At 39.6% G+C, this 20,516-nt stretch overlaps 1 protein-coding gene and 1 pseudogene across 2 annotated transcripts in view; one reads left to right on the plus strand and one right to left on the minus strand.

Moving 5' to 3' along the window:
* Positions 1–20,516, plus strand: part of LOC105498531 (chondrolectin) — a 456,577-nt gene that overhangs the window by 68,717 nt on the left and 367,344 nt on the right. The gene's annotated exons all lie outside the window — the stretch shown is intronic.
* Positions 7,989–8,293, minus strand: LOC112429635 (large ribosomal subunit protein eL37 pseudogene; annotated as a pseudogene).

Below are 20,516 nucleotides of genomic sequence, written 5' to 3' on the forward strand. Positions count from 1 at the left end.
GAAATAAAGGCAGTGAGAAATGCAGTGTTGATCTTGATTAGGTGGTATGCTGAGTCACTATATTTGAATGAGGAATTGTAATTATAGCACATAATACAGCATGATTTTCATAATAAAAAGGGATTATTTAAATGATGGGTTAAACTTATTTACCATAGTCAAAAGCCCATGTGTATCTTCTGAAAATGTATGATATTGTAAGTGACAGAAGAAAGGTTCTATTTATCAATGCTACCATAAGATTTGTAAACCAGTTAAAGCATGTCATCTTTCCTGTGGCAATTAGTGCTTTTGATCCAAGTCAGGGCATGCATTTAGAGTTGTTTTTCAAATTGTGGTGATGAATATCTTGTCTGATTTCACCTATAACCCTTGAGATGGATATGTAGGAAGACTAATCAAGATAAAAGTTTTAATGCATTGTTATAAAACAGAGTGAAACTATAACTGATTCATGCTCAATTTTAACTCCACAGCCTTAGCCTCATTGGGTTGTGTAGTGACTGAATTAATGGATTAAAGTTAGAAAATGTGCCAAACCATAAACCAGAGATAAGTAAGCAGAAAACTGTACTGTCGTGAATCAACATCATTCTAGTCACTTCTGAGTGTGATGGCATGAGTATTCTCACATGAAAGACTATTGCAAACTCTTACATTTATTAAAACCAAGTATCGGGGGAACCTGCCCCAGATAGTTAACATGGGTTCTTTTCTATTTCTGTAAGCATCTTGGCTGGTTTGAGAAATAAAGGGAAAGAGTACAAAAGAGATAAATTTTAAAGCTGGGTGTCCAGGGGAGACATCACATGTTGGCAGGTTCCGTGATGCTCCCTGAGCCGTAAAACCAACAAGTTTTTATTAGCGATTTTCAACAGGGGAGGGAGTGCACGAATAGGGTGTGGATCACAGAGATCACATATTTCACAAGGTAATAAAATACCACAAAGCAAGTGGAGGCAGGGTGAGATCACAGGACCACAGGAGGGGGCAAAATTAAAATTGCTAATGAAGTTTCAGGCACACATTGTCATTGATAACATCTTATCAGGAGACAGGGTTTGTGAGCAGACAACCTGTCTGACCAAAATTTATTAGGAGGGAATTTCCTTGTCCTAATAAGCCTGGGAGTGCTACAGGAGACCGGGGCTTATTTCGTCCCTTTGGCTTCGACTGTGAAAGACAGCTGCCTCCAAGGGGGCCGTTTATAGGCCTACCCTCAGGGCACATTCTCTTTCTCAGGGATGTTCCTTGCTGAGAAAAAGAATTCAGCAATATTTCTCCTATTTGCTTTTGAAAGAAGAGAAATGTGGCTCTGTTCCATCCGGCTCACCAGCAGTCAGAGTTTAAAGTGTTTATCTCCCTTGTTCCCTGAACATTGTTGTTATCCTGTTCTTTTTTCAATGTGCCCAGGTTTCATATTGTTCAAACGCACATGCTTTACAAACAATTTGTGCAGTTAACGCAATCATCACAGGGTCCTGAGGCATACATCCTCCTCAGCTTACGAAGATGATGGGATTAAGAGATTAAAGTGTAAACAGCCATAGGAAATCACAAGGGTATTGATTGGGGAAGTGATGAGTGTCCATGAAATCTTCACAATGTATGTTCAGAGATTGCAGTAAAGACGGGCATAAGAAATTATAAAAGTATTAATTTGGGGAACTAATAAATATCCATGAAATCCATGTACCCTACAACTTAAAGTATAATAATAATAAATAAATTAAAAAAAAAAGAAAATACTGTAGTCAGAATTAACAATAATAGCCCCACGTATTATCTGAACAGAAATATCTGAACAGAAATAATACACACTCAGTTGAGTTCACTTTATTTTTTTCTGAGCTTGCCTGATTAGGGTCCTTGAAAGCCACATCACAGGCTAGCTCACATTGAATTTACTGTCGTGTAAATCACTTAAACATTTTTGTCCCATGCTGATGCTAATTCAGTACTTACAGCATTTGTAATTTGGATCCAAGTATGGTATCTTCCATGTGTGCCTCTCTACTACATCTAATTTGTTCAATTCAGCCCATCATTACACGTTGTAAAGATCATTTCTGTATTATAATTATTCTGCAATGCATTCACTAACCCTTCAAGATTCCAGTGACCCACAAATTTAATGAATGTAAGAGCTTGTTCTCCATATGCCCATCCAAGTTACCAATTAAAATGTTTACTAGGACACCACTGATGACACAGTTCTGAGACCTCTGTTCAAAATGATATCACTCTTGTAATCTTGTTTGGCATCTTTACTTTTTAATGTGTTATTAATATACTTTACTTGTGGTCCTTGCATATATACTATATAGTAAAATGTATGTAATGGCATATTGGCAATAAACAGAACAAAATTTTTATTAAAAAGATAAAAAACAATTATCTGCTACTTATTTCTTATGTAGCTTACATAGGGAATCTAAAAGCAAAAGTAGAAAAAGAAAATGCCAAATTTTAAAAAACTTGCATGCCATGGCTCCCTCTAAGCTGCTGTTCCTAAAAACCCTATATATACATATACATACACACACATACACACAGACACAGAGATACAAGATTTTCTCTCTCTATATATAGAATATATATACATTCAATATATACATATATTCAAGGTTTTATGCATATATAAATATATGCATTTGGGGGAAATATTGTTTATATATAAGTTTCTTATAAGTTTCACAAAGCAATGTTTGACGCTTTCTAAAATGTTTATGAAGTATTTCTTAAAGTTTAAAAATAAATATAATCCTTAATGTCACTATGTCCAAGATGGAGAAATTCTGATATTTATCAAAAGCACCAGGTGAATAAAAGTGATAAGGTACACCTTTCAAAAACAGCAAAGTAGACGTAACTATTAGATAACAGTTTATCACGTAGTTTTCTTTGAGTATACTTAAAATGGATATTGTGTTCTATTTTCCTTATTACAATGTGTTTTGAACTTCAGCAAGTCTGTGTTTAATTCTTTGTCATTTAGTCTTAGTGTGATTCTGGACTGTACTTGAGCTTTGTAAACTTGGGGGTTTTCTCATCTTTAAAATTGTGATAATAAAAAGGCCTGTTTTTATGGAGTTTTGAGCATAAAATGATAAGATGTATGTAAAAAACAGAACATGACAGGCATATAATACAGATTTTCAACGTGTTTATGTTCTCAAGGATTTGTGTTGTTTTTAGCACTGTTACCGGAAAGGGGTCCTGATCCAGACCTCGAGAGAGGGTTCTTGGATCTTGTGCAAGAAAGAACTTAGGGTTGGTTCATAGAGTAAAGTGAAAACAAGTTTATAAGAAAGTAAAGGGATAAAACAATGGCTACTCCATAGGCAGAGCAGTGGCTTGAGCTGCTGATCTCAAGAATAAAATGTGAAATATTGTCATTTAAACAGTGCCTTTCAATGTATCAGTAGCAAAGCCATCTGCTAAATTCAATGAAATTTTAAGCTTATTAAGTCTTGTCTTCTGCAAGATATTATCATCCTCTTCAGAAATAATAATTAATAATACTCAAAACAATTAAGCCCCTCTTTTAAGCATTTTATAAGAAAATTGAGAGGAAGGCTATGACTATGTGCACAGTTAAAATAAGAAATTATTATTCCTGCAGATAGGTTGTGCTACCTATTTCACAATCTTCCCATCATTTACTGGGATCACGTGGGAATTTTGGGATATTATGTATATAGTGTGGTTTGAATTATAGAATGTCAATTTAAAATGGTGAAAATTAAAATTTTAGCTTATATGTTTATCCATGTATTCAACAAAATATATTAGGCTCACAGAACACAGATAATTGTTTGTATGTTTGTCTCTCATCAAAGATTGTTTTTCTTCTCAATCTATTAAATAAGAGAGGTGTCTCATTCATATTCTTATTTCCAGAGCATAAAATGGGGTACGGTGCATAGAAGATGCTCAGTAAATGTTAGGAGAACTAATTAAATGAGTATGCAAGTGAATTTAAAAACATATGCTGACTTCTGTATAATACAAGATTGCTATAAGGGTGATAGTCAACTAGAAGTCTGTATTTCCAAATATTACATATTTAGAAGCACTCTACAAAATAAAATATCATTATCATCATGAAAAAAAAAAAGACGGGCATAAGAAATTATAAAAGTATTAATTTGGGGAACTAATAAATATCCATGAAATCTTCACAATTTATGTTCTTCTGCCGCAGGTTCAGCCAGTCCCTCTGTTCAGGATCCCTGACTTTCCGCAACAACCAAACACTTGTAAACAGTCTTTACATGAACATTATAAACACAATGTATACAAATATATAATGTTTCTTTTCTCTTGAGATGTTTCAGCTGAGAAATCTGAGAAGGTAGAAACATTGACTTGCAAAATGCAACTCTCCTCTAAAACACCTGGTAATCTAGATTTGGTACCGATCTAACTTTTCTATACATTTCAGAAAGTAATTTTTCCCCAGTACTTTGCTAATTGCCCATAGAAATATAAACAAAACACACATGCTAATGTTGCCCACTCGATATTGAGCAGCATCATACAGTTAGACTCTGGAGCTGCAACTTCTAGGTCAAAAGTTGATGCTATTTCCGAGTAGTGAGCACAGCATCCCTGTTGCCAGGAGGAAATGTATTTTTAGCTCTGCTTTCATTAGGTGGGTTTTCTTCCTCTTCAAATATGAGGAAAATAAAATCCTCTTTATTACCTTAACACAGGGGGGACTCAAAGTGCATTCTCCCTAAGGCGCACAGAGGGCTCAGAATAGAGACAAATGGGGGGTGACATTGTCCAGATATATTGGAGAACAGTGAAGACAACCACTTTAGCAGAATTATTTATTTATTTATTTATTTTTTTTTGAGATAGAATCTTGCTCTGTCACCCAGGCTGGAGTGCAGCCGTGTGATCTCAGCTCACTGCAACCTCGTCTCCCGGGTTCAAGCGAGACAGCTATCTGAGTAGCTGGAATTAAAGACCTGCTTAAGTTTTGTATTTTTATTAGAGATGGGGTTTTGCCATGTTGGACAGGCTGGTCTTGAACTCCTGGCCTCAAGTGATCCACTGGCCTTGGCCTCCCAAAGTGCTGGGATTACAGGCGTGAGCCACTGCACCCAGCCCAGAGTAAGTATTAAGAGTGGATATTAAATGGAACATTGCACAAACTCATGAGCAGATAGTAAGAATGACAACTCTGCTAGAAGGCAGTGACCTTTGGTACATACTTGTAAAACCTGTAAAACCATGAACAGTGTATGGCTTTTAACAGAAAAGATGCCACAATTGGATAAAGATAGAGACAGAGAAATTGTATCTGTATTAAACTGAAATAGTGATGATTTTCTGAATCATCCTTGGTTAAGGATTTTCATCAAAGAGTTATTGAGGAATACTGTAAATGATTATGATAATTTATCTGTATGTATGCCATTTATGGTTTGTATTCCATATATAATTATGATTCATTAACTATATAGTAAAATGTATTAGGTTGATGCAAACGTAATTGCGGTTTTTGCCATGACTTTCAATGGCAAAAACTACAATTACTTTTGCACCAACCTATATGTAATTTTCATTTTCCAGTGCAGATCCATTCTGTCTAAATTAATCCTTTTATTTTCACAAAGCTCTTGAGTTTAAGAGTATTTCACGTGTTGTTGTAGGTGACTGGACTGGGAAGACACTACCTGAAAATAGTAGTCTACATCTGGGCCCAGAGGATCCAAATCTGGAAATCAGCCCATTGTCTAGAATGCTGCCTTTGCCATACTCTATTCTAGGATAGTCTAGGATACTAGACATACCCATTTTTTTTTTAGAAAGATCATCAGGATTTTGTAAGAGGGCTTGTGGGGGCAGGGGTGGGGTGGGATGGGGAGGTGAATGTGATGACAAAGAATGCCTTTAGAACTTCATTCAAAACTCTATGCTGTATCATTTACTAAGCATGACTAGTGTGTGTTTGTGAGAGTGTGCTGGAGGAGAATTCAGGCATTTATGATTCCCAACTAAGACCATGAATTTGAAGGAGGCATGCTTCCTATCCAACTTCAGAAATGGCAGCAAATCAAGTAGCAAATATTTTTCATCCTTTTTTATGGGCCTATCACTGAGCTGACTGCAAGGTATACTAAATAGAGACTAACTGTACTCCTTAGCCTTAAATAATTGTTCTAATTATGTAAAAATACAAAAGAAAGAATTGTCACAGTCTAAAACATTTCATATTAGCTAGAGAGGCAAATTGTAAAAAATTAACTGCTTCTGGAACAAAGAGGTTCTATAGAAGAAACATACTTAGTGATGTTCCTTGAAGGAGGAGAAAGGAGAGGGGAATGGGTAGGAGATAGGAGAAGCAAGTCCACAGCACTAACAAACCCATTCCTGGACTTCTGCACATCCTTGAGCTTCAGCCCAGCTTTTTCAGGCAGCAGTGACCCTGTATTTTGATTCTTAATGCCATGATACCCCTAATAGAAGAAATTCCATGACTGCTTTCTTAAAACTGTTTCTGATATTCAGTTCCTTCCTAATTTAATTTTACTTTAACCTCTTGGCTATTTGTCCTCCTTGAGAAGAAAGAGTTAGGGAGAGAGAGATAGCTAGAGAGAGAAAGAGAGAGAGAGAGAGCGAGCGAGATGGGGTCTTTGGTTTCAAGATTTGCGTGTATAATTTTCCGAGCTAGCTTTTCTCAGGAGGAGTTATTCCTTCTGTCTGTTTTTTAACTAAGTGTCCCCAAATCTTTATGAGATAAGATACTAATTGCGGCCAAGATGCTAGTGCTCGCCAGCACCTGTATTCTCTTCTTTATCCTAAGCCCCCAGGTAGAACACACTTTCTAGGCTCCCTTGCAGATAGGTGTAGCCATGTGAGAGTTCTGTGACATAGCAAGCAGAAATGATGGGACCATTTTCAGACTGACACATAGGGAACCTCCCATGTGCAATTCTCTTAAGCTCTTGGCTGATTACAGAGGACTCAGGGACACCAAAGGAGAATGAAGCCTCTGTTGGGAAGGACCCTGGGCCCCTAAACTGTGAGTATAAGATAGAGTCTTCCCTTCCTCCCAGTGCCTCGTATTGGACTGTGATGTGATGTGAACTGCAAACAACTCTGATTGCATTAGCTGAATCTCCAGTTGGTTGCTCATTGATTCATTTAACATATATTATTGGACCACTTCTCATGTTCAATACCATAATCCTATTGATTTTCCAAAGCAATGTCACTATCAATTTAAAGCACATGAATAAATTTATTACAATAGAGCATAGCCATTTTGGACAAACATTTAAAAAACATTTTATTTAGAAGAATTTCAAGATAACAGTTGTGAGAACAGCACAAAGAACACCTGTATACTCTTCACCCACGTTCACCTACATTTTGTTCCATTGGCTTCATCTCTTGGTTCTTCACATACACACATATTTATCATAGTTTTCTGAACCTGACCACTGTCTAAAAACAAGGACACTCATCTACACAACAGCAGGACAGTTGTCAAACTAAAGAAAATTTCTCACATCTATTCAATCCACTGTCTGTATTCCAGTTTATGAATTGACCCCAACCTGTCCTTCATAACATTTTTTTCTCACTTATAGAGTAGCCCAGTCGAGGAGCGTGCACTGATTTTTATGGTTATTTTTTTTTTAGTCTCCCTTAATCTTTGTCTTTACCTTTAATTTCTGTCTTTTATGATATTGACATTTTAAAAGTCCTATCTTTCTAATAGAATGTTTTTCATTTTGGCTTTGTCTCATTTGTCATCATTGGAGTTGGGATATGGATTTTTTTTAAAAAATCTTTTTGTTGAAGTACAATAAGCAAACATTTTGAACCAAAAGTTTGACAGCTCATTGAACAAAGGTGAGGGATTGAGGTATCTGATTGTAATTGTTTCATTGCTAGGTTATGAGGTAGATGCAGTTTCTTTTTCTTTTTAAAAAATTTAAAAACCAGAACATTTACTACATGACTAATCATTGAAATTCTTCAGATGAGCTGGATGCTGCAACGGTTGTCTTTTTTGGTTTAGGTGTTGCTCCTTCACGGAATCTATGGCTGAATCTGTGGTAGCCAATTCTTAGGTGCCTCACTTCACCAGTCCCAGTGGTATTTTGTCTTTTAGACTTGGCACTCGAGTTGTACTTCCTCTTGCACTTGGCAGAGTAGCCACATTTGCCACAGGTCACTTCTGAAGGTGGCAGGCCTTAGACCCACAGCAGGGGCACAATGTGTGCATCTTAATGGGAGGCTTTCCAAACTATGACATTCCCTTTGTCATCTTGCTTCTGTGGCTAAGACCAAAGAGCAGTAGATGCAATTTCTTTTTTTCTTTTTAATTTTTCCATAAGTTATTGGGGTACAGGTGGTAGTTGGTTATATGAGTAAGTTCTTTAGTGAGATTTTGATGCACCCATTACCTGAGTAGTATACACTGCACCCAATTTGTGGTCTTTTATCCCTCATCCCCTTCCCACTCTTTCCCCCTGAGTCCCCAAAGTCCGTCGTGTCATTCTTATGCCTTTGCATCATCATAACTTAGCTCCCACATATCAGTGAGAACATATGGTGTTTGGTTTTCCATTCCTGAGTTACTTCACTTAGAATAATAGTGCCCAATCTCATCCAGGTCTCTGCAAATACCATTAATTCATTCCTTTTTATGGCTGAGTAGTATTCCACTGTATAAATATACCAAAGTTTCTTTATCCACTCGTTGATTGATGGACATTTGGGTTGGTTCCATGATTTTGCAGTTGCAAATTGTGCTGCTATAAATATGCAAGTGCAATTATCTTTTTTGTACAATGACTTCTTTTCCTCTGGGTAGATATCCAGCAGTGGGATTGCTGGATCAAATGGTAGTTCTACTTTTAGTTCTTTAAGGAATCTCCACACTATTTTCTATAGTGGCTGTACTACTTTACATTCCCACTTGCAGTGTAGAAGTTCCCTGTTCACCACATCCATGCCAACATCTACTTTTTTTTGTTGTTGTTGTTGTTATGGCCATTCTTGCTGGAGTAAGTGGTATCCCGTTGTGGTTTGGATTTGCATTTCCGTGATCATTAGTGATGTTGAGCATTTTTTCCTATGTTTGTTGGCCATTTGTATATCTTCTTTTGAGAATTGTCTGTTCATGTCTTTAGCTCACTTTTGGATGGGACCGTTTGTTTTTTTCTTACTGATTTGTTTGAGTTTGTTGTAGATTCTGCATATTAGTCATCAGATGTATAGATTGTGAAGATTTTCACTCACTCTGTGGGTTGTCTATGTACTCTGCTGACTGTTCCTTTTGCTGTGCAAAAGCTCTTTAGTATAATTAAGTCCCAGCTATTTATCTTTGTTTGTATTGCATTTACTTTTGGGTTCTTGGTCATGAAATCCTTGCCTAAGCCAATGTCTAGAAGGGTTTTTCCAATGTTATCTTGTACAGTTCTTATAGTTTCATGTCTTACATTTAAGTCCTTAAGCTATCTTGAGTTGAGGATCCAGTTTCATTCTCCTACACATGGCTAGCCAATTATCCCAGCACCATTTGTTGAAAAGGGTGGCCTTTCCCCACTTTATGTTTTTGTTTGCTTTGTCAAAGGTCAGTTGGCTGTGTTTGAGTTTATTTCTGGGTTCTCTATTCTGTTCCATTGGTCTGTGTGCCTGTTTTTATACCAGTATCATGATGTTTTGGTGACTATGGCCTTATAGTATAGTTTGAAATCAGATAGTGTGATGCCTCTAGATTTGTTCTTTTTGCCTAGTGTTGCTCTGGCTATGCAGGCCTTTTTCGGTTCCATATGAATTTTAGAATTGTTTTTTCTAATTCTGTGAAGAATGATGGTGATATTTTGATGGGGATTGTATTGAATTTGTAAACTGCTTTTGGCAGTATGGTCATTTTCACAATATTGATTCTATCCATCTATGAGCATGGGATATACTTCCATTTGTTTGCATTGTCTATGATTTCTTTCGGCAGTGTTTTGAATTTTTCCTTGTAGATGTCTTTCACCTTATTGGTTAGGTAGATTCCCAAGTATTTTTTTTTTCCAGCTATTGTAAAAGGGGTTGAATTCTTGATTTGATTCTCCACTTGGTTTGTGTTGGTGTATAGAAGAGCTACCGATTCATGTACATTAATTTTGTATCCAGAAATTTTGCCAAATTCTTTTACCAGTTCCAGGAACTTTCTGGAGGAGTCTTTAATGTTTTCTAGGTAAATGATCATACTGTCAGCAGACAGCGACAGTTTGACTTGCTCTTTACTGATTTAGATGCCCTTTATTTCTTTCCCTTGTCTGATTGCTCTGGCTAGGATTTCCAGTACTGTGTTGAGGGAGAGTAGTGAGAGTGGACAACCTTGTCTTGTTCCAATTCTTGGAGGGAATCCTTTTAACTTTTCCCCTTTCAGTATTATGTTGGCTGTGGGTTTGTCATAGATGGCTTTCATTACATTTAGGTATGTCCCTTGTATGTTGATTTTGCTGAGAGTGTTAATCACAAAGGGATGCTGGATTTTGTGCAGTGCTTTTTCTGCATCTATTGAGATGACTATGTGATTTTTGTTTTTAATTTTGTTTATGTGGTGTACCACATTTATTGACTTGCGTATGTTAAACCATTCCTGTTTCCCTGGTATGAAACCCACTTGATCATGGTGGATTATCTTTCTGATATGTTGTTGGGTTCACTTAGTATTTAGTTAAGGATTTTAACATCTAAGTTCATCAAGGATATTGGTCTGTAGTTTTCTTTTTTGGTTATGTCCTTTCCTGGTTTTGGTATTAGGGTTATGCTGGCTTCACAGAATGAATTTGGGTGGGTTCCTTCTTTCTTTATCTTGTGGAATAGTGTCAATAGGACTGGAACCAACTCTTCTTTGAATATTTGGTAGAATTCTGCTGTGAATCCGTCTGTTCCTGGACTTTTTTGTGTTGGTAATTTTTAAATGACCATTTCAATCTCGCTGCTTGTTACTGGTCTGTTCAGGGTATCTGATTCTTCCTGATTTAAGCTAGGGGGTTGTATTTTTTCAGGATTATTCATCTCTTCTAGGTTTTCTAGTTTATGTGTATAAGGGTGTTCATAGTAGCCTTGAATAATCTTTTGTATTTCTGTGGTGTCTGTTGTAATATCTCCCGTTTTGTTTCTTAATGAGGTTATTTGGATTTTCTTTCTTCTTTTCTTGGGTCAATCTTGCTAATGGTCTGTCAATTTTATTTATCTTTTCAAAGAAGCAGCTTTTTGTTTCATTTATCTTTTGACATTCTTTCTGTTTGCTTCAATTTCATTTAGCTCTGCTCTGATCTTGGTTATTTTCTTTTCTGCTGGGCTTGGGTTTGGTTTGTTCTTGTTTCTCTCATTCCTTGAGGTATGGCCTTAGAGTGTCAGTTTGTACTCTTTCAGTCTTTTTGATGTAGGCATAAAGGGCTATGAACTTTCCTCTTAGCACTGCCTTTGCTGTATCCCAGAGGTTTTGATAGGTTGTGTCATTATTGTTGTTCAGTTTGAAGAATTTTTTAATTTCCATTTTGATTTTTTTTTTGACCCAAAGTTCATTCAGGAGCAGGTTATTTAATTTCCATGTATTTGCATGGTTTTAAAAGTTCCTTTTGGAGTTGATTTCCAATTTTATTACACTGTGGTCTGAGAGAGTGATTGATATAATTTCAAGTTTTTAAATTTTATTGAGGCTCCTTTTTTGGCCTATCATACAGTCTATCTTGGAGAAAGTTCCATGTGCTATTGAATAGAATGTGTATTCTGCAGTTGCTGGACAAAATGTTCTGTATATATCTGTTAAGTCCATTTGTTCCAAGATATAGTTTACATCCATTGTTTCTTTGTTGACTTCCTGGTGTGATGCCCCGTCTAGTGCTGTCACTGGAGTATTGAAGTCCCCAACTATTATTGTGTTGCTGCCTATCTCATTTCCTACGTCTATTAGTAATTGCTTTACAAATTTGGGAACTCCAGTGGTAGATGCATATATGTTTAGGCTTGTGATATTTTCCTGTTGGACAAGGCCTTTTACCATTATATAATGTCCCTCTTTTTCACTTTTAACTGCTGTTGCTTTAAAGTTTGTTTTGTCTGATATAAGGATAGCTACCCCTACTTGCTTTTGTTGTTCATTTGCATGAAATGCCTTTTTCACACCTTTACTTTAGGTTTGTGTGAGTCCTTATATATCAGGTGAGTCTCTTGAAGGCAGCAGATGGTTGGTGAGTTCTTATCCATTCTGCAGTACTGTATCTTTTAAGTGGAGCATTTAGGCCATTTACACTCAATGTTAGTATTGAGATGTGAGGTACCATTGCTTTCATCTTGCTATTTGTTGCCTTTGTACCTTTTTTGTTTTTGCTTTTCAACTTGTGTTTTTGTTTTATAGGTCCTGTGTCATTTATGCTTTAAAGAGGTTCTGTTTTGATGTGTTTCCAGGATTCATTTCAAGATTTAGAGCTCCGTTTAGCAGTTCTTGTAGTGGTGGCTTAGAAGTGGCAAATTCTCTCAGCATTTGTTTGTCTGAAAAAGACTGTATCTTTCCTTCATATATGATGCTTAGTTTTGCTGGATACAAAATTCTTGGCTGATAATTGTTTTATTTGAGGAGGCTGAAGATAGGGCCCCAATTCTTTCTAGCTTTTAGGGTTTCTGCTGAGAAATCTGTTAATCTGATAGATTTTCCTTTATAGGTTACCTGGTGCTTCTGTCTCACAGCTCTTAAGATTCTTTCCTTTGTCTTAACTTTAGATAACCTGATGACAATGTGACTAGGTGATGATCTTTTTGTGATGAAGTTCCCAGGTGTTCTTTGTGCTTCTTGTATTTCGATGTCTAGATCTCTAGCAAGGCTGGGGAAGTTTTCCATGATTATTCCCCCAAATATGTTTTCTAAACTTTTAGATTTCTCTTCTTCCTTAGGAACAACGACTATTCTTAGGTTTGGTTGTTTAACATAATCCCAGACTTCTTGGAGGCTTTGTTCATATTTTCTCAGTCTTTTTTCTATGTCTGTTGGATTTGGTTAATTCTAAGGGAGAAGACCACCACTCATATTGTCTTATGCCCAATTTCTGCCTCCAAAGAAAGAAAAAGTAAAAACTAAAAGGCAGAAATGAAATCCACAAGCAGACAGCCCGGCACCACACCCTACGCCTGGTAGTTAAAGATCGACCCCTGACCTAATCGGTTATGTTATCTATAGATTACAGACATTGTATAGAAAAGCACTGTGAACATCCCTATCCTGTTTTGTTCCGATCTAATTACTGGTACATGCAGCCCCAAGTCACATACCCCCTGCTTGCTCAATCAATCACGATCCTCTCACATGCACCCCCTTAGAGTTGTGAGCCCTTGAAAGGGACAGGAACTTCTCACTTCGGGAGCTCAGCTCTTGAGACAGGAGGCTTGCCGATGCCCCTGGCCAAATAAACCCCTTCCTTCTTGAACTCGGTGTCTGAAGAGTTTTGTCTGCGGCTCGTCCCGCTACAATTCAAAGACCTTATTTTTGAGCTCTGAACTTCAGAGCATTTTGCATTTCTATAAGTGTATCCAATATTTCCTGAATTTTTTATTGTTTTTCCTTTATGCTGTCTATTTCCTTGGATATGTCTCCTTTCACTTCTTTTATCATTTTTTTGGATTTCCTTGCATTGGTCTTTCCCTTTCTCTGGTGCCTCCCTGATTAGCTTAATAACGAATCTCCTGAATTCTTTTTCATGTAAATCAGGGATTTCTTCTTGGTTTGGATCCATTGCTGGTAAACTAATGTGATCTTTTAGGGGTGTTAAAGAACGTTGTTTTCTCATGTTACCAGAGTTGATTTTCTGGTTCCTTCTCTTTTGGGTAGGCTCTGTCAGAGGGAAGATCTAGGGCTGAAGGCTGTTTGTGCAGATTCTTTTGTCCCACAGGGTGTTCCCTCGATGTAGTACTCTCCCCCTTTTCCTATGCATGTGGCTTCCTGTGAACCAGCCTGCAATGACTGTTGTCTTTCTTTTGCGTCTAGCCACCCGGTGAGTCTCCAGGGCTCCGGGCTGGTACTGGGGTTGTCTGCAGAGTCCTGTGATGTGAACAGTCGATGGGTCTCTCAGCCGTGGATCCCAGCACCTGTTCCGGTGGAGGTGGCAGGGGCGTGAAATGGACTCTGTGAGGGTTCTTAGCTTTGGTGGTTTAATGGTCTATTTTTGTGCTGTTTGGCCTCCTGCCGGGAAGTGGCGCTTTCCAGAGAGCGTCAGCTGTGGTGGTGTGGAGAGGAACCGGCAGTGGGCAGGGCCCTAGAACTCCCAAGATTATATGTCCTTTGTCTTCTGCTACCAGGGTGGGTAGGGAAGGACCATCAGGTGGGGGTGGGGTCAGGGGTGTCTGAGTTTGGACTCTCCTTGTGTGGGTCTTGCTGTGGCTGCTGTGGGGGATGGGCATGAGGTTCCCATGTCAGTGTGGTTGTGTACCTGGGAGGATTATGGCTGCCTCTGCTGAGTCATGCAGGTTGTCAGGGAAGTGGGGGAAAGCCGGCAGTCACAGGCCTCACCCAGCTCCCATGCAAACTGAAGGGGCCGTCACACTCCCACCATCGCCCGCCAAACAGCCTTCTGTTTCCAGGTGGTGGGTGAGCTGAGCTTGAGAACTTGCCCCAGGGTACCCACCTCCCAGCTGGGAAAGAAAAGGGCTTGGTTCTTCCCCCACCTGTGGAGTGTGCACACCGGATTCATGCTGTCCCTTGAGTTCTGGCCAGGAGGCTTCTCACCTGGTTCAAATTGTTACAAAATTCAGCTGGAGATTTCCTTCTCCATGTGGCGTTCCCCCTGCCCCGCTCCTCTGGCTGCCTTCCTGATGGATCCCTGTGGTCCCAGGCAGGAATGGCCGGCTTGGGGACCCAGCCAGCTCCCAGGGCCTTACCCGCTGCTTCCTCTATCCCTGTGTTTCGCTTGGCTGTCTAAATTGACTCAGCTCCAGGTAAGGTTGGAAACCTCTCCCGCAAACAGACCTTCAGTTTCTCCAGTGGGCGTGTGTTTGGGAGAGGAGGGTCTCCCTTTGCCACTTTTGCAGTTGTGACACTCACAGTATTTGAGGCATCTCCTGGGTCCTGCAGGAGCAGTCTGCTTCCTTCAGAGGGTCTGTGGGTCCTCTCGGTATTTCTGGTTTGTTCTTGCAGTCGATCTGGGACTAAAATTCACAATGCGAGCCTCCGCATGCTGCTTTGTCTGTCGGAGTCAGAGCTACAGTCTAGTCCTGCCTTCCGTCTGCCACGATCTCCTCATTTTCTCAGTAGATGCCATTTCGAACAGCAATAACAACATTTAGTTTCTTACGACAAGCATCAATGATTGTACTTTTGGGCAGCGGAAATTTTATGTAAAATGAGGAAATGGGTGGTTTCCAGCCTGCTTGTCTCTTGGTGGTGACTTGCAGCTTTCCGTTCAGCGTTTAGAATCTCTTGCTACTCGTTGCTTTCGGGATGCCACAGATTGTCTTTTGTCTGAAGAAATGTATGTGATAACCTGGCACTCACGCCTGGGTGTCTCGGTAGGTATATTAACCTACCAAGCATGTATGCATTTTAGAAATGTTATCTGGAAAGATCAGTCCATGACTCAGAGCATGGTTTTCCAAGTGCGTCATTTCTAGGATATGGCATCTGGACAGGGAAAATGTTTTTGGGCAGTGGAATGGTGAATTTTATGTGTCACCTTGTCTGGGCTATAGTACTCAGTTACGTAACCAAATGCCAGTCCAGGTGTCACTGTGAAGGTAGGCATTTCGTAGATACAATTAACATCTATGGTCAGTTGATTTTAAGTAAAAGATACTAACTTTCATAATATGGGTGGGCCTCATCCCATCAGATGAAGTCCTTCAGAGCAAAAAACAGGTTTCCCTGAAAAGAAAAATCTGCCTGAAGACCATATAGCGTCCTCTCCTGCCTGCATTTCCAGTCTGCTTGTCTGTATCTACAAGTTTCAGACTTGCCAGCCCGCATAATTTCATGAGCCAATTCCTTAGAATAAATCTTTTAATGTACACATTCACACACACACATCCAAATGCTTCTATGTCTCTGGAGAATTCTGATACACAGTGGCACAGGTGGCAGTTGTTTTTGTGTTCCTTGAATCATGCCTCACTGTGGTCATTACTAGCACAATGTTTTTGTCAGGCCTCTGAGCCAAAGCTAAGCCATCACATCCCCTGTGACCTGCAGATACACATCCAGATGGCCGGTTCCTGCCTTAACAGATGACATTACCTTGTGAAATTCCTTTTCCTGGCTCATCCTGGCCCAAAAGCTCCTCCACTGAGCACTTGTCACCCCCCACCCCTACTCACCAGAGAACAACCCCCTTTGACTGTAATTTTCCTTTACCTACCCAAATCCTATAAAACTGCCCCACCCCTATCTCCCTTCGCTGACTCTCTTTTCGGACTCAGCCCGCCTGCATCCAAGTGATTAAAAAGGTTTATTGCTCACACAAAGCCTGTTTGGTGGTCTCTTCACATGGATGTGCATGACAGTTTTGAATATGAGAAGTGTTTAAATAATATATGTTAAATGGATCAATGAGTCACTAACTGGAGATTAACCTAATATAAAAGTTAGTATTGAGGCTTTAAAAAAAAAAAAGAGTAGCCTTGTGATTATATTTCTCCATAATATTGAAATCCTTTAAAAATAAATAGAACAGTCATGGGTTTTTAATCTTAAGAAATACATTCTGCAGTTTTTTTTTTTTTTTTTTTTTTTAAATTCTCCACATAAACTTGAAGTAATGTTGCTATCTGGGACTCGAATGGTTTCTGTTTATCGTTAAGTAATGACAGAGGTTTGCTCTTAATTCTGTATTGAGTAAATATATGTCCCATGTAAAATTTTTTGCTGCCCTCTGGTGGATATAGTTCAATAAACATTATACAATCATATATCAAATTCCATATATTAAGCAGTTTCTCATTTGTGTATGTTCCCAAAGTTCCTTTCTAAGTTTGAAAACTGGAATGCATTTTTCACATAAGAAGAGAGGTTAGTATCTCAGATTTGCTTATAAATCCCTATTATAATAAACGGTACTTAAAATATGGCACAAAAAATAGGGTAGAGCCTAACAAGTAGTTGCAATGATTTCATGAGGAAATGCATTGAAAGTGATCACTTGGGAACCCAGTAGCCATCTCCCCTGCTGTGGCCTTGATTACTGAGGAAGGCGAGGTGGAATCTCCTGGATCCCATCCCTGGGGGTGCTTCTGTGGCCTGCCATGGTGTGTGTGTATTGGGCAGTGGGGGTGGGAGGATGGTGAAGGACAGAATCCAAAGCTTTCCAGGAATGGGGTGAGGCTTGGGGGTGTAGTGAAAGGGACTCAGGCAGAGCGTAGCCAGGAGGAACAGAAGTAGGTGAGTTTGAAAGAAATGAAAGATCTGGAAATAAATACATATGGGACTGAAGGGACAAGAGTGACACCAAAAGCAGGCAGAGAGGAGTGAAGAACAGTGGTAAAGAGTATCCTGCACCTGCTCACAAGAGCCAATTGTTAAATTGTCAAGAATTTTGTGAGCCAGTTGTTAAACACAGACATTATTAAAAACCAAGTCAAGGCCGGGCAAAGTGGCTGACACCTATAATCCCAGAGCTTTGGAAGGCCAAAGTGGGATGATTGCCTGAGGTCAGGAGCTTGAGACCAGCCTGGACGACATAGTGAGGCCCCTATCTCTACAAAAAATCAAAATCAAAATAAATTAGCTGGACATGATAGTGCATGCTAGGAGTCTCAGCTGCTTGGGAAGCTGAGGTGGGAGGATCACGTGAGCCCAGGAGTTCAGGCTGCAGTGAGCTATGATTGCGCCACTGCACTCCAGCCTGGGCAAAAGAGCAAGGCCCTGTCTCAAAAAAATAAGTCATATAAACTTACAATGAAATAAATTGTCTTTAAAACTACAGTAATATATACTCAAGACTCACCACTTCCTAAGTATTTTACTGTTATAGTAAAATCACCTATTGAGATGATTTCCATATTTTGCATTCATATGGTGGGAATATTCCACAATGATGTGCTGCCCAGCATCTCCCCCGAGCTCTGCATTCTGAGATCTCAGTAACTTGTTGTTGGTTACAGTGTGAATACTTTTGCTAAGAAAACCGAGAAATGCTACAAATCAAATGAGCTCTCCTGTATCCCCAAGAGCTGATTGTTAAACAGTTGCCAGCATTCCACTGGGTAAGGACATCTCTTCAGTAACAGAACGTTTTCTTTCTCTTCTTTTTTTTTTTTTTTTGAGACGGAGTCTCCCGGGTTCCCGCCATTCTCCTGCCTCAGCCTCCTGAGTAGCTGGGACTACAGGCGCCCGCCACCGCGCCCGGCTAATTTTTTGTATTTTTAGTAGAGACGGGGTTTCACTGTGGTCTCGATCTCCTGACCTTGTGATCCGCCCGCCTCGGCCTCCCAAAGTGCTGGGATTAATTAAAAATGATTTCACTACCTGTGCTAGATTGGTGTTCTAGTTCATTTATTCATTAAATCAAAAATTTTATTTTTTGATTCTCTACTTGTTAGGGATAATTTTCCATGGATTTCTTATGTGTCTGCGTACCTTATAAGAAAGGCACAGATTGCCCTTTGTCCCAGAAAATCTTTTCAGTGATGTTCATACAGTGAATGGCCTTGGAAGCTAGGGATTGGGTCTCCATTTGGAGCAAAGGGCAGACATACTTGCTGCCCATTATAAAATTTTTGCATCCCCTAAACTCAGCATTCCCCTCCTGTATCACAACCCACTATGTATCCAGGTATCTTTTGGTCCTTTTGTGTCACCCCGTAGACTTGGGGCTCGAGATACTGTCCCCAAAATGCCAAAATCCTGGCTATTGCTCTTGTTGTAATTCATAAGCTGTTCTTCTCTGACCCTGAATCTCTTGTCTTCTACTGGCGTCAAAAAAACTGTAGCAGGCAAACTTACTGGCTTGTGAGTAGAGCAAAATTCAGTCCCTTCCCAGTTCTTCACAGTACTTTATGTCAGGCAGTGAGCGAGGCACTGAAATGCAGAGGTGAGTATGGCAAAAAGATCATCCTGGAGCTCAGTATGTCTTGTAGGATTATAAACGAAAAGCATTAAAAATAAATGATGGCCGGGCGCGGTGGCTCACGCCTCTAATCCCAGCACTTTGGGAGGCCGAGACGGGTGGATCACGAGGTTAGGAGATCGAGACCATCCTAGCTAACACGATGAAACCCCGTCTCTACTAAAAATACAAAAAAACTAGCCGGGCGCGGTGGCGGCGCCTGTGGTCCCAGCTACTCGGGAGGCTGAGGCAGGAGAATGGCGGGAACCCGGGAGGCAGAGCTTGCAGTGAGCCGAGATCGCGCCACTGCACTCCAGCCTGGGCGACAGAGCGAGACTCCATCTCAATAAATAAATAAATAAATAATGAATATTTAAAATTTATATTGGGATAAGAATTAAGAAAGAGTTAAATAGTGGTGCGATAGAGTAATGGAGCCGTCTAGAGGGAAATCTGCAGGAGTTGTGGGGGACGGTCTCTCTGGTAGGTGGTTAAGCCAGGAGAAAGAAGTTTCAGCTGAAGAGTGAAGAGAGGGAGTAAGTAAAAGAGTAAAGGAGGCCAGCCAGGTGCGAAGGCTCATACCTGTAATCCCAGCACTTTGGGAGGCCAAAGACAGGAGGCTGGCTTGAGCCCAGGTGTTACAGACCAGCCTGGGTAACATAGTGAGACCTAGTGAGACCCTGTCTCTACCAAAAAAAAAAAAAAAAAAGAAAAGAAAAAAAAGGAAAGGAACACAGTGGAGTCATGAAGTAGCATTTTTTTGGTTGATTAATAAAGGGGATTTTTTTTTTTTTTTTAATGGGAAAAGATACATTTTCTTCCATTTTCCTCTTTTCGTTAAGGTAAATAAGTGGGAGGGGATGTTTCCAGACAGTGTGATAGAAATGGCAGGAGATTGCACTTTTCCTGCATTGGAATCACATGAAATTCTAAATATTATATAAAGAATTGTGATTTCAGGAAATCCCTGGAAATAATCCTTGGAGGCTGAATAAGAGTAGTATTAGTACAGACGGCGGAAGGCAGCGAGGAGGACAGAAAACATGGCTGTAGTGAGAGGAATGAAATGACTGTCTTTGTACCCGCCCTGAGCAGTGCTCCTAAGGTGAGAGCTGATGAACTGGGGATGGATTGCCTGGAGTTTTAAAGTTTTCTTTCAACATTAGGTAGCAAAATCCACGGAATATGATTCCACTAACAATTGAGAGTTAGAGTGGAGTGAAGCTACCTAAAGGACAGAGAAAAAGCGTTTTCAGACTCAGTTCCTGACTCTTGATTGCTCTGTGACCTCTCTGCTGTCTTTATTAGATATAACACTTTCTTATGAGAGGTTGCTTTAACTACCTCCCTAAGAATCTGAGACGGGAAAGCAAAGGCAGAACAGCAGACTATAAAGTCCCCTTCTTACATCTTCTACCAATGTGGCGTTTGAGTACTTCTGTGGGTTTTTAGAAA

Source organism: Macaca nemestrina, chromosome 4 (assembly GCF_043159975.1).
Source record: "Macaca nemestrina isolate mMacNem1 chromosome 4, mMacNem.hap1, whole genome shotgun sequence".
Classification (NCBI taxonomy): domain Eukaryota; kingdom Metazoa; phylum Chordata; class Mammalia; order Primates; family Cercopithecidae; genus Macaca; species Macaca nemestrina.